This window comes from Schistocerca nitens, chromosome 4, assembly GCF_023898315.1.
Source record: "Schistocerca nitens isolate TAMUIC-IGC-003100 chromosome 4, iqSchNite1.1, whole genome shotgun sequence".
Lineage (NCBI taxonomy): Eukaryota > Metazoa > Arthropoda > Insecta > Orthoptera > Acrididae > Schistocerca > Schistocerca nitens.
Window position 1 is genome coordinate 271,352,206 of NC_064617.1, and position 13,021 is coordinate 271,365,226.

At 45.9% G+C, this 13,021-nt stretch overlaps 15 non-coding genes across 15 annotated transcripts; 10 read left to right on the forward strand and 5 right to left on the reverse strand.

Annotated features, from left to right (window-relative positions):
- Nucleotides 1-1,365: 1,365 nt before the first annotated feature.
- On the reverse strand, nucleotides 1,366-1,437 carry Trnaa-cgc (transfer RNA alanine (anticodon CGC)). Its single transcript has one exon. It is a non-coding gene; the product is annotated as a tRNA-Ala (tRNA).
- A 118-nt stretch (nucleotides 1,438-1,555) lies between these two features.
- Nucleotides 1,556-1,627, forward strand: Trnaw-cca (transfer RNA tryptophan (anticodon CCA)). The gene has a single exon. It is a non-coding gene; the product is annotated as a tRNA-Trp (tRNA).
- A 318-nt stretch (nucleotides 1,628-1,945) lies between these two features.
- On the forward strand, nucleotides 1,946-2,017 carry Trnac-gca (transfer RNA cysteine (anticodon GCA)). The gene has a single exon. It is a non-coding gene; the product is annotated as a tRNA-Cys (tRNA).
- A 275-nt stretch (nucleotides 2,018-2,292) lies between these two features.
- Nucleotides 2,293-2,364, reverse strand: Trnaa-cgc (transfer RNA alanine (anticodon CGC)). Its single transcript has one exon. It is a non-coding gene; the product is annotated as a tRNA-Ala (tRNA).
- Nucleotides 2,365-2,482: 118 nt separating this feature from the next.
- On the forward strand, nucleotides 2,483-2,554 carry Trnaw-cca (transfer RNA tryptophan (anticodon CCA)). The gene has a single exon. It is a non-coding gene; the product is annotated as a tRNA-Trp (tRNA).
- Nucleotides 2,555-2,872: 318 nt separating this feature from the next.
- On the forward strand, nucleotides 2,873-2,944 carry Trnac-gca (transfer RNA cysteine (anticodon GCA)). The gene has a single exon. It is a non-coding gene; the product is annotated as a tRNA-Cys (tRNA).
- Nucleotides 2,945-3,219: 275 nt separating this feature from the next.
- On the reverse strand, nucleotides 3,220-3,291 carry Trnaa-cgc (transfer RNA alanine (anticodon CGC)). Its single transcript has one exon. It is a non-coding gene; the product is annotated as a tRNA-Ala (tRNA).
- A 118-nt stretch (nucleotides 3,292-3,409) lies between these two features.
- On the forward strand, nucleotides 3,410-3,481 carry Trnaw-cca (transfer RNA tryptophan (anticodon CCA)). The gene has a single exon. It is a non-coding gene; the product is annotated as a tRNA-Trp (tRNA).
- Nucleotides 3,482-3,799: 318 nt separating this feature from the next.
- On the forward strand, nucleotides 3,800-3,871 carry Trnac-gca (transfer RNA cysteine (anticodon GCA)). The gene has a single exon. It is a non-coding gene; the product is annotated as a tRNA-Cys (tRNA).
- Nucleotides 3,872-4,146: 275 nt separating this feature from the next.
- Nucleotides 4,147-4,218, reverse strand: Trnaa-cgc (transfer RNA alanine (anticodon CGC)). Its single transcript has one exon. It is a non-coding gene; the product is annotated as a tRNA-Ala (tRNA).
- A 118-nt stretch (nucleotides 4,219-4,336) lies between these two features.
- Nucleotides 4,337-4,408, forward strand: Trnaw-cca (transfer RNA tryptophan (anticodon CCA)). Its single transcript has one exon. It is a non-coding gene; the product is annotated as a tRNA-Trp (tRNA).
- A 318-nt stretch (nucleotides 4,409-4,726) lies between these two features.
- Trnac-gca (transfer RNA cysteine (anticodon GCA)) lies at nucleotides 4,727-4,798 on the forward strand. The gene has a single exon. It is a non-coding gene; the product is annotated as a tRNA-Cys (tRNA).
- Nucleotides 4,799-5,073: 275 nt separating this feature from the next.
- On the reverse strand, nucleotides 5,074-5,145 carry Trnaa-cgc (transfer RNA alanine (anticodon CGC)). Its single transcript has one exon. It is a non-coding gene; the product is annotated as a tRNA-Ala (tRNA).
- Nucleotides 5,146-5,263: 118 nt separating this feature from the next.
- On the forward strand, nucleotides 5,264-5,335 carry Trnaw-cca (transfer RNA tryptophan (anticodon CCA)). Its single transcript has one exon. It is a non-coding gene; the product is annotated as a tRNA-Trp (tRNA).
- A 318-nt stretch (nucleotides 5,336-5,653) lies between these two features.
- On the forward strand, nucleotides 5,654-5,725 carry Trnac-gca (transfer RNA cysteine (anticodon GCA)). Its single transcript has one exon. It is a non-coding gene; the product is annotated as a tRNA-Cys (tRNA).
- Nucleotides 5,726-13,021: the final 7,296 nt, after the last annotated feature.

Below are 13,021 nucleotides of genomic sequence, written 5' to 3' on the forward strand. Positions count from 1 at the left end.
ATTACCACGTTGTTGAGGAAGGAACCACTCAGTGTAACTCATTGGCTCTTCCAAATTTTACGTCCTATAGATCTCCGTCCACCCACTGCTGTAGGACAAATCAATTTTCAACTAAAACATGTCCGGTACTATTATCTCGAAGTAAGTTACATCGGGGGCGCCGTTGTTCACAGGTCGGATTTATCGACAAAGGTTCTGCTCGACAGATGGCATCGAACTATGATACGCCACCCCATGGAAATCAAACACCCAAGTGTCCAATGGAATGTAGTCTGGCACAACATCAGTTTATCCATCCATACTTCCGTTGTGGCATCCACGTGGTATCAGGTTGTTAATGGTGTTATCCCCACAAATGAACGGTTGCACCGCATAGGCTTACACGACAGTGATCGATGTGCGCGTTGTGGCCTGGTCGACACCTTACGCCACAGATTTACATGCGGTGGCCATCTACTTAACTGGAAATGGGTGCAACAACGTTTGGGTCTCTTAACTCGCAGCAGTGCAGCCAGTCACTCCACCGATATCCTCCTCTGGCCAGACACCACATATTATCCTGCGACCAAGAACAACACTGTAATGTGGTTACTGGGACACTATGTGACATACGTTATTTGCCACAATGGCGACGACGATCTCGTCAGTTTTGAAACTTACATGCGAACAGCACAATGGCAAATGCAACGGTTCACCGCCGTCAAAAAAAATTTTGGAAACATGACCGCCATTATTTTTGAAAAGCAGGGTGTCGGATAACACCTCCCCACTCTTCATTGATACCGTTCCTCGTCAACGACCGGACCTTCAGATTAAACAATAAGAGCACTTCGGCAGCAACAGGCACCGATTCCTGAATTCGGATATTCCGACCTATCCTCAAGGAAAAAAAAAAAAAAAAAAAAAAAAAAAAAAAAAAAAAAAAACAGAGTGGCAAAAAAAATGCTGGAAAAGGCATCTAAAAAACAGAAAAGGAGAAAAAAAGTGGCAGAGCGCTGGTCATCCCATCAATGAAAAAAAATAAAAAAAAAAGTCGTAGAGCATTCGACTGCAGATCGAGAGGTCCCCGGTTCAATCCCGGGTGCCCCCTTCATTTTTCAGTATCTCGAAAAAACAAATGACGGTTGTCGCGGTGAGTTGCAAATAACATGTTTCAGATGCACTCCGCACGCCATACCGAAGGCTTTGGAGCAACATTTCAATGGGGGGATCGCAGCCCAGGCTCTTGCAGGTCATCGTCCTCCCGCCATGCGGTCGAACTGTACGAAATCCACTTGCTTGGGGGAAGAATCTTGTACACTGAATTTTATAGAATATGGTGATAGGCAAAAGTTTTCGTGTACTGCTGCACGGAGAAAAAAAAATTGGAGGAGCTGGGATTTGAACGCAGGACTTTCTGCATGCGAAGCAGACACTCTACCACTGAGTTACACCCCCGCCAGAGCAACTACATCTGGGACGAGTCTCTCGTGGATCCTACTGTCATTATTTCTTAGGTTTGAACGGTACAGTAAGTGTTCGAGGAACCAATTCATGACAAGACCTCAGCAGCGTCGACTCCGTGGCGCAACGGTAGCGCGTCTGACTCCAGATCAGAAGGTTGCGTGTTCAAATCACGTCGGGGTCAGAGTGAAATTTTCGTTTACGAAAGCCATAGGCGAGTATGTCAGTTTAATCAGATACCAAACGATTACAGAGAACGGACGAACAGAACTTGCTTGAAAAAAGCTACTAGTGCAATTTTCGCGTTCTGACATTAAAGTGTAGGCGCCGACTCACACTTTCTCCAGGCGCGAACTGTCTAGTATTTTTGATATTTATATCGTTTAACGCTAATATATAACTGAGAGATAATGATTACGCAATATTTTGCTCGATTAGACGTCTTTAGCCAGGCAGAGTATAATATTTTTCCTTAAGTTATGGGAATAGAAAGATCGTGAAAGGGGGTATAGCTCAGTCGTAGAGCATTCGACTGCAGATCGAGAGGTCCCCGGTTCAATCCCGGGTGCCCCCTTCATTTTTCAGTATCTCGAAAAAACAAATGACGGTTGTCGCGGTGAGTTGCAAATAACATGTTTCAGATGCACTCCGCACGCCATACCGAAGGCTTTGGAGCAACATTTCAATGGGGGGATCGCAGCCCAGGCTCTTGCAGGTCATCGTCCTCCCGCCATGCGGTCGAACTGTACGAAATCCACTTGCTTGGGGGAAGAATCTTGTACACTGAATTTTATAGAATATGGTGATAGGCAAAAGTTTTCGTGTACTGCTGCACGGAGAAACAAAAATTGGAGGAGCTGGGATTTGAACCCAGGACTTTCTGCATGCGAAGCAGACACTCTACCACTGAGTTACACCCCCGCCAGAGCAACTACATCTGGGACGAGTCTCTCGTGGATCCTACTGTCATTATTTCTTAGGTTTGAACGGTACAGTAAGTGTTCGAGGAACCTATTCATGACAAGACATCAGCAGCGTCGACTCCGTGGCGCAACGGTAGCGCGTCTGACTCCAGATCAGAAGGTTGCGTGTTCAAATCACGTCGGGGTCACAGTGAAATTTTCGTTTACGAAAGCCATAGGCGAGTATGTCAGTTTAATCAGATACCAAACGATTACAGAGAACGGACGAACAGAACTTGCTTGAAAAAAGCTACTAGTGCAATTTTCGCGTTCTGACAGTAAAGTGAAGGCGCCGACTCGCACTTTCTCCAGGCGCGAACTGTCTAGTATTTTTGATATTTATATCGTTTAACGCTAATATATAACTGAGAGATAATGATTACGCAATATTTTGCTCGATTAGACGTCTTTAGCCAGGCAGAGTATAATATTTTTCCTTAAGTTATGGGAATAGAAAGATCGAGAAAGGGGGTATAGCTCAGTCGTAGAGCATTCGACTGCAGATCGAGAGGTCCCCGGTTCAATCCCGGGTGCCCCCTTCATTTTTCAGTATCTCGAAAAAACAAATGACGGTTGTCGCGGTGAGTTGCAAATAACATGTTTCAGATGCACTCCGCACGCCATACCGAAGGCTTTGGAGCAACATTTCAATGGGGGGATCGCAGCCCAGGCTCTTGCAGGTCATCGTCCTCCCGCCATGCGGTCGAACTGTACGAAATCCACTTGCTTGGGGGAAGAATCTTGTACACTGAATTTTATAGAATATGGTGATAGGCAAAAGTTTTCATGTACTGCTGCACGGAGAAACAAAAATTGGAGGAGCTGGGATTTGAACCCAGGACTTTCTGCATGCGAAGCAGACACTCTACCACTGAGTTACACCCCCGCCAGAGCAACTACATCTGCGACGAATCTCTCGTGGATCCTACTGTCATTATTTCTTAGGTTTGAACGGTACAGTAAGTGTTCGAGGAACCTATTCATGACAAGACCTAAGCAGCGTCGACTCCGTGGCGCAACGGTAGCGCGTGTGACTCCAGATCAGAAGGTTGCGTGTTCAAATCACGTCGGGGTCACAGTGAAATTTTCGTTTACGAAAGCCATAGGCGAGTATGTCAGTTTAATCAGATACCAAACGATTACAGAGAACGGACGAACAGAACTTGCTTGAAAAAAGCTACTAGTGCAATTTTCGCGTTCTGACAGTAAAGTGAAGGCGCCGACTCGCACTTTCTCCAGGCGCGAACTGTCTAGTATTTTTGATATTTATATCGTTTAACGCTAATATATAACTGAGAGATAATGATTACGCAATATTTTGCTCGATTAGACGTCTTTAGCCAGGCAGAGTATAATATTTTTCCTTAAGTTATGGGAATAGAAAGATCGAGAAAGGGGGTATAGCTCAGTCGTAGAGCATTCGACTGCAGATCGAGAGGTCCCCGGTTCAATCCCGGGTGCCCCCTTCATTTTTCGGTATCTCGAAAAAACAAATGACGGTTGTCGCGGTGAGTTGCAAATAACATGTTTCAGATGCACTCCGCACGCCATACCGAAGGCTTTGGAGCAACATTTCAATGGGGGGATCGCAGCCCAGGCTCTTGCAGGTCATCGTCCTCCCGCCATGCGGTCGAACTGTACGAAATCCACTTGCTTGGGGGAAGAATCTTGTACACTGAATTTTATAGAATATGGTGATAGGCAAAAGTTTTCATGTACTGCTGCACGGAGAAACAAAAATTGGAGGAGCTGGGATTTGAACCCAGGACTTTCTGCATGCGAAGCAGACACTCTACCACTGAGTTACACCCCCGCCAGAGCAACTACATCTGCGACGAGTCTCTCGTGGATCCTACTGTCATTATTTCTTAGGTTTGAACGGTACAGTAAGTGTTCGAGGAACCTATTCAAGACAAGACCTAAGCAGCGTCGACTCCGTGGCGCAACGGTAGCGCGTGTGACTCCAGATCAGAAGGTTGCGTGTTCAAATCACGTCGGGGTCACAGTGAAATTTTCGTTTACGAAAGCCATAGGCGAGTATGTCAGTTTAATCAGATACCAAACGATTACAGAGAACGGACGAACAGAACTTGCTTGAAAAAAGCTACTAGTGCAATTTTCGCGTTCTGACAGTAAAGTGAAGGCGCCGACTCGCACTTTCTCCAGGCGCGAACTGTCTAGTATTTTTGATATTTATATCGTTTAACGCTAATATATAACTGAGAGATAATGATTACGCAATATTTTGCTCGATTAGACGTCTTTAGCCAGGCAGAGTATAATATTTTTCCTTAAGTTATGGGAATAGAAAGATCGAGAAAGGGGGTATAGCTCAGTCGTAGAGCATTCGACTGCAGATCGAGAGGTCCCCGGTTCAATCCCGGGTGCCCCCTTCATTTTTCAGTATCTCGAAAAAACAAATGACGGTTGTCGCGGTGAGTTGCAAATAACATGTTTCAGATGCACTCCGCACGCCATACCGAAGGCTTTGGAGCAACATTTCAATGGGGGGATCGCAGCCCAGGCTCTTGCAGGTCATCGTCCTCCCGCCATGCGGTCGAACTGTACGAAATCCACTTGCTTGGGGGAAGAATCTTGTACACTGAATTTTATAGAATATGGTGATAGGCAAAAGTTTTCATGTACTGCTGCACGGAGAAACAAAAATTGGAGGAGCTGGGATTTGAACCCAGGACTTTCTGCATGCGAAGCAGACACTCTACCACTGAGTTACACCCCCGCCAGAGCAACTACATCTGCGACGAGTCTCTCGTGGTTCCTACTGTCATTATTTCTTAGGTTTGAACGGTACAGTAAGTGTTCGAGGAACCTATTCATGACAAGACCTAAGCAGCGTCGACTCCGTGGCGCAACGGTAGCGCGTCTGACTCCAGATCAGAAGGTTGCGTGTTCAAATCACGTCGGGGTCACAGTGAAATTTTCGTTTACGAAAGTCATAGGCGAGTATGTCAGTTTAATCAGATACCAAACGATTACAGAGAACGGACGAACAGAACTTGCTTGAAAAAAGCTACTAGTGCAATTTTCGCGTTCTGACAGTAAAGTGAAGGCGCGGACGCGCACTTTCTCCAGGCGCGAACTGTCTAGTATTTTTGATATTTATATCGTTTAACGCTAATATATAACTGAGAGATAATGATTACGCAATATTTTGCTCGATTAGACGTCTTTAGCCAGGCAGAGTATAATATTTTTCCTTAAGTTATGGGAATAGAAAGATCGAGAAAGGGGGTATAGCTCAGTCGTAGAGCATTCGACTGCAGATCGAGAGGTCCCCGGTTCAATCCCGGGTGCCCCCTTCATTTTTCAGTATCTCGAAAAAACAAATGACGGTTGTCGCGGTGAGTTGCAAATAACATGTTTCAGATGCACTCCGCACGCCATACCGAAGGCTTTGGAGCAACATTTCAATGGGGGGATCGCAGCCCAGGCTCTTGCAGGTCATCGTCCTCCCGCCATGCGGTCGAACTGTACGAAATCCACTTGCTTGGGGGAAGAATCTTGTACACTGAATTTTATAGAATATGGTGATAGGCAAAAGTTTTCATGTACTGCTGCACGGAGAAACAAAAATTGGAGGAGCTGGGATTTGAACCCAGGACTTTCTGCATGCGAAGCAGACACTCTACCACTTTTTTTATTTTTTTCTTTATCTTTTTGACTACAGCTTATTTCCTGCTGCCACAAATGAGCTACAATCCTATTCAATGAAAAATTGTCTCCGAAAGGCATCAAATCTGCTTCAAATGATACGTGGCTATCAGCACCATTATTCAACACACATGCTCGACTGTGCGCACACGCCTGTGGCGTAGCTCTTGGGCCCTGAATCAGACGCAGTAGTTCCAACAAAAACTCTCCTGAACGGCACTGTGCCGAAAATTTCGCTACAGATCACCCTTGTCTTGCTTGAGCTTCAGGTAGACGCCGGTTTGCAGCCAGGAAGCGGACAGCAGCAACTTTCAACTAGTTTTGTAGTACTCAAACAACACAGTAAAACAGCATGCATCTTTTGCAGAACTGGAAAAACTCGACCGTGACAGGATTCGAACCTGCAATCTTCGGATCCGAAGTCCGACGCCTTATCCATTTTTTTTTTATTTTTTTTAATCCCCGGTTTAGGAGACCGATACTTTATCCATTTTTTTTTGTTTTTTTTTTTTAACCAGCGCCTTAGACCGCTGTTTTTTTTTTTTTACTTTTTTGTTTAATATTTTCCCATTATTTGGTGATAATTGTCCTATACTTGTTCTATGTTTTATGTTTGCAATTGTTTTTAAAGTGTTTGTTAATTTTTCTTTACGTTTACTTTTTTGAAAATTTTTTTTGTATTTTTTTTCTTTATTATTTTTTTTTAAAGAAAAAATAAACAAATCCCCTCCTTTGGGGAGCACCGTGAACAATTTTTTCAAGAAGAAAGAAAAAACATTATTGTGTCTCATCTCGGATCCAAGTGTATTCTGCTGATCCATGTTCATCGTTGGAGGGAGGTACCGAGGCGCAGTGGCTGAAGTCAGGACACGACGCAGAAGCAGTGGGGCCTCTTCGCGGCACTACAGGTGCTCCGTGTCCCAATTCACCCCGACATACCCGGCACACTACCCTATTCCCATTTTCTCGAAGACAATTTTGAGCATATTTCCAAAGTTCTTGCCATGATTCTTGTATTGAAGTGTTTTGTGAAATTAGATTGCCATATGCATTTTGAATTGGACAGGATCATCATCGCCAAGTTTGTTAAAGATATAACTAGAATAATTACCCAGTAACCAGCTCACAGCGTTATTTTTCGTCTGTGGGTAAAACTTAAAATCAGGTCGATAGATCATCATCGCCTGGATATTGCCGGGAACACTGCGAGTGATAAGTGCGACTTGTTGCTGAATCCAGTTCCAGTTGTGGAGACGTTCCCCACAGGTGCACCTGTGCAGCACGGTATCTAGGAGGTCGCAGTGAAGACAGAGGTCGGTAGCACTCAGTCCTATCCGGTGGAGTCGCTCATTGGTACTTATTATATTATTGACTGCTTTGTACCACGCAGTACGAGCATCCGAGCTCAAAACAGTGGAACCAACGTTTCGCCATACTGTACCCCATTTTACTCCACTATATTTGTTAACAATCGGATTCTGGCTTTCGTGTTCCCTCCTTTCCGCCAAAATGGCTTTTGCCGTTAAAGACTGAGTTTGCCGTAACTGGTGACTAAGGTAGCTATACTCGAGATAATACTCTCTGATATGCTTAAGCCGGTAACAAATAGGTTGAACATTCAGCGGAGGTTCAAGACTGTGTGGCCGGACAGCATGAAATAACTGTGCCGTAAGACCATGAGGTTCCTTCTGTATGATTTCCGCCGTACGTGACACGTACAGAGCCAGTGCTTTGCGCCGTATGTCAACCAATCCCATCCCTCCATGCGTAGGGTGTAGCGCTGCTGTTCGTGCAGATACACGAAAGATCTCGCCTTTCCATAGAAATTTCGTAACTTTTGACATGATATTTTGAGCCATTCCTGCAGGAAGAGGAAGAACCTGCGCCGTGTAGAAGGCCTTAGATAAAACACACGTATTAATCAATGTAATTCTGTCAAATTGGTTCAGACTTCTGTGGTAGTTGTCAATTACTGCACCGTTGATTTTGTGAGCCACATCCCTCCAGTTCGCTGCCGTCATGTTTAATGTTGACGCCTTCAACACTATCCCTAGAGCTTTAAGTTCACTGACGTGTGTGGCACATGAAATTGGAAGACGATCAAGGCCTCGCAGATTTAAAAACTTGCTTTTCTGTTCATTTATGTGTGCTCCAGACGCCTGACAGTAGGTCTTGAGGACAGCTTCAAGCTCAGTGACGTCAGACTGATCTCTGATAACAATCCCAACATCATCCGCATAGGCTCCTGTTACGGACTTCACTCCTGAGATCGTTAAACCACTAAGCTTCGCCTGCAGGTGCGTGAGGAGCGGCTCGAGCGAAATGACGAACAGCAACATCGACAACGGGCTGCCCTGAGGGACACCTCTGTCGATTAGGAGCCGTTGCGTGAGTTGCGAATTTACTGAAATTTTTGCAGTGATTCCGATGGCCACATTCTTTATCATTGCGATCGCGGACGGTAAGAAGCCCAAGCGCCGCAGTGTCTCTAGTAGGTACGTGTGATTGACAAGATCAAATGCCTTAAAAAAATCAAGAAAGAGCAGACCACATCTTACGTTGCTGGCTTCAGCTAGCGCAATAATATCCCTATAAAAGGCGACCGTTTGCAGGATAGTCCGCCGAAAAGCACATGTTTGCTGTTTGCAAAGTAGGTTGGAAGTGAGCGGCAGAAGCCTCATCTTAACTGCACGGGCTACAATCTTGTAATCGGAATTCAGTAGTGATATCGGCCGAAGATTGGTTACAGATTTTCCACCTCTGGTCTTAGGGAGGAGAACAATTTTACATTCCTTAAACTCTCCTGGAACAGACTGCCCCTGCAAGACCTCGTTCACCATGTCTGTGATCTTCTCTCCTAGTATGTGCCAGAACTTTTTATAAAATTCAATGGGAAGACCGTCAGGCCCAGGGGACTTGTTAGTAGGGGAACTGCGGATGATGTCGAAAACGTCTTCGTGACTGAAAACCGAAGAAAGACTGTCACTTTCGTCTGCAGTTATCCTCGAAGAAAGAACTTCAAGGAGTTGAGAAGCGCTGTCTGCATGGGGAGCGTTGGAAGTATAAGTCCTGACAAAGTAGCTGTAAAGTTCTCTGACGATATCGCGTTGATTTGTGACCGTCGTGCCATCTTCGAGTTTAAGTTCATCAATGAAAGCCCTCCTTCTATTCTTCGCGTGCTTGACAAGGTGATACAAGGCCACCATTTCGTCTGCGCGTACTGATTTAACTTTGGATCGAACCTTTAGTCCTTCTAACTGCTCCCGTTTCAGACTGATTAATTTAGCTTTGATTCTCTGAATTTCCCCTATTCTAGTAGCCGTGGCATCCGCTCTGTCATACAAATCTCTTAATACGGAGTAATAAAATTCCATTGTCCTGCGAATTCCAGTAGCCCGTTCAATACCAAAGGACATAAGAACCCTGCGCAGTTTGGGCTTCGCTTTATAGGTCCACCATGCTATAACGCTAGGGAAGGCATGAATAGTGCGGAGGCACTGGTCCCAAGCACGCCTTACGGCCTCCTCCAGATCTGAGTCGGTTAATAATGCAAGATTAAGATGCCACTGATTTTTAAACCAGCGCGTGGGCTGTTGTTGTAAGTTGATACACGCAACCACGCCACTGTGGTCTGAGAAGCTGGTAGGAATAGTTTCGACATTTAATAAGTTAGTTGTTAAATTATCAGGCACATAAATCCTGTCGATCCTGCTACAGGAGTTTCCAACGATGTGCGTGTACCTCACTAAAGTAGGGTACCGAGCTTCCCAGGCGTCCTTGAGTTTAAGATCATAAACAAGACGGTTTAAATCAGGTGAATAATTAAAATTCGGTGTCTGATCTTTTCTGGACAATACACAATTAAAATCACCTCCAATGATCAGCTGCGTAGGATTGTTCCGCAGTAAATAAATGATATCTTCCGTATAAAAGCGTGCTCTGTCAGCTCTACGAGTACTCCCGGAAGGCGCGTACAAATTAATAACAGTAACGCCAAAAATATTGACACTCAGTCCTCGACCGGATTCTAATCTTTCAATGTTGGCAACTGGAATACCTTCCCTAATTAAGACGGCAGTCCCCAGGTTCGTTTCCGGGGAAGAATTGATTATTGCAACAAAACCGGTAAGGTTTATTTGCTGCAAGGCCACCTCTTGTAAAAGGGCGACGTCTGTATCCGACTCGTAAAGATATTGTTGTAGAGCACGTACTTTGACGTCGGATCGGATCTTGTTAACATTTAACGTTGTTATTTTATAAGCCTGTGACATACTGAGACCTATGCAGGAAGGGGGATGAGTTAATCATCGCCAACGGTCGGATCGTCATGCCATTCCATTTGTGTATCCGGTTGTAAAGCCAAGTCATGCTCGTTGTGTTGGCCCCCGGCATCTTTATTCTTAGTTTTCTTTCGGACAACGTTCACATTTGGTTGGATTCTGTTCCTGCGGCGCCCACTATGAGCCATCTCGGCAGACGGCGGCGTGGGCGGGTTGTGGGGAATGTCAACGGCCGACGACGGTCCCGACACTACGGCCGGAATCACTCGCGGCGTGTCCTCCGGCGGCAAACCAGCTGCGGAAGTACTTTCGCTATCAACACGTTTGTCATCAAACTCCACATGAAGTGGTTTGTTGACAGTTTCCGACACCGACTGCTGTTTATGTTCGCGTTCCGTGTTATGACAACATTCCTGTTGTGTTGCCGTGTCGCGAGCCGCCGCCGTTGGCTGTCCGGCATCCTCATCCAAAGGTGTGGTCTGTTTACTATCACAACTGTCTACGCCGTGGTGAGCCCCTGCAGCGACCTGCTGTTCACATGTCGGTCGGTCCACCGGAACCTGGTGCTGTGGTTGGTCGGAGGGCCGACCATCCGTACCCTGCGACGCCGCGACAGCAGCTGAAATGTCACTATGTGACATGCCAGAGGAAAAATCGTCTACTAGAACGGGACCTTTTAAGAACTTAGTATCAGATCTACGTTCCTGCGAGTCTTGTCTCTTTGATTCTGGTGTACTGTGGGCTTCGTCCTCAGAACTACTACCGTCACAAGTCCTACGTCGTTTGTTGGTAGCAGTGTCTCCGGTCGCAAGTGTCGGTTCGTCCGTAATTTTCCGAGGCAGGGTTGGAAATTCCTCAATGCGCACGACTTCCGGTTCATGCAACGCAGATGCACCACCGGCTGTAGCACTTTCTGCCGCTTGATTATCGGTAATAATCTCCGCGAGCGTTAACCGTTTCCGTTGCTGTAAGGAATTTTTTAAGACGAAAACTCGTTTGGCACAACCTTGACGCATGTGGCCACTCTCATTGCAGATGTGACACGTCAAAGTTTGACCAGAGTACGTAACTTGAACCCTGTATTCGCAAACCATAATATGGGAAGGAATATTGACCTTCACATGCATATCTACTGACCGAACACCACTGAAACACTGCAGGCGATGCTGGCTAGACCAGCGTTCATTACGAATCTGTTTGACATCCCCATACTTGCTTAGCACATCTTTCAAATAACAATTTTCAACTTCCGGGGGCAGATTAAAAATACGTACATTTTTATATTCTACATCGGCATTAGTAACGGTAACGGTACTTACAGAGTTATCCCGATGTCGGAACTCAACTCGCCCGCCATGCTTCAGGAGTATCTTATCCAGCAACACAGGGTTCAGTAATTTGACAAAAAAACAATACTGCTCCATGTCGTAATACGCAGTGTGCACCTGATCAGAATTGATACCAATAACGTCCACTATCCAATCATGAATTTCCAGTGACGTCGGTTGTACGTGACGGGTTGACTTTTCAAATTCAAAGCGGAGGGTACTTTTCCTGGGAAATAACCTGGCCATAGCAGAAATTTACAAGCGGTCAAGGCCGCTAAATAATAACAGCGAGAAGGGGTAGAAACTTCACCACAATTAACGGAAAACAATCACTGCACGTCCAACAGAAAGTAGAAACAACACAATATCACAACTCGTAAACACACCGGTGAACAGCGCTCTCAGCACGTCCGAATAGCTCCGTGTCTCAAGCGCGACTGAGTCCTTCCACGGACGGCGACGTCTAGACTTATTCGACCTCCGAAGCGGACGACTGCTGAAGAGATGAAAATCTTACCTGTTTCCATCTGAAGATGACCAGTCGTCCCATATCGCTCCGTTCACGCCAATCCTATAAGATTGCTACTATGAATGTCAACCGCATTGTCTCTCAAGCAAAAATCCACAGCCTTCGACAGTATTTACGGGCCGCTGATATAGATATTCTGTTTGTACAGGAAGCACTGACTCCACTCCTAGCCGACGTCCCCGGTTATGACGCCATTGTTAATATAGGAACGGAGGCCGGTACCATCATTCTGTATCGGGAAGGCATTGAATGTTCTTGTTTGTCCATGTTACCTACCGGACGAGGCATTGCCGCCCAGTTCCATGATGTACTCCTTCTTAATGTGTACGCCCCTTCCGGTTCCAGCGCGCGAGCGGCGAGGAGGGAGTTTTATACTGGAGAGATAGCGACTTTAATCACCGACTTGCGCCTGCCTATTATTATGGGTGGTGACTTTAACTGCGTTTTGCGCCGCTCCGATCAAACGCCGAATTTTAACTTCAGTCAGGAACTGCTGACACTGGTCACAGAATTGCAGTTAGTCGACACGTGGGAGACCTTACACCCAAATGAAGTTGCCTTTACTCACTTTACGCCGACGTCTTCCAGCAGGTTAGATCGCATATATGTGCACCGCGGTCTTTTAGCCGACGTGGGCACTTGCGAATATTGGCCCGTTAATTTCAGTGACCATATCGCTTACCACACCGTCTTTAATCACTCACCGCAGAAGGTTTACAGAGGCTTCGGACGATGGCAACTCAACTGTCGCCTCTTACAAGACGCCACTTTAGAGCGTGAGATACGGTCAGTTTGGCATTCCGTAAC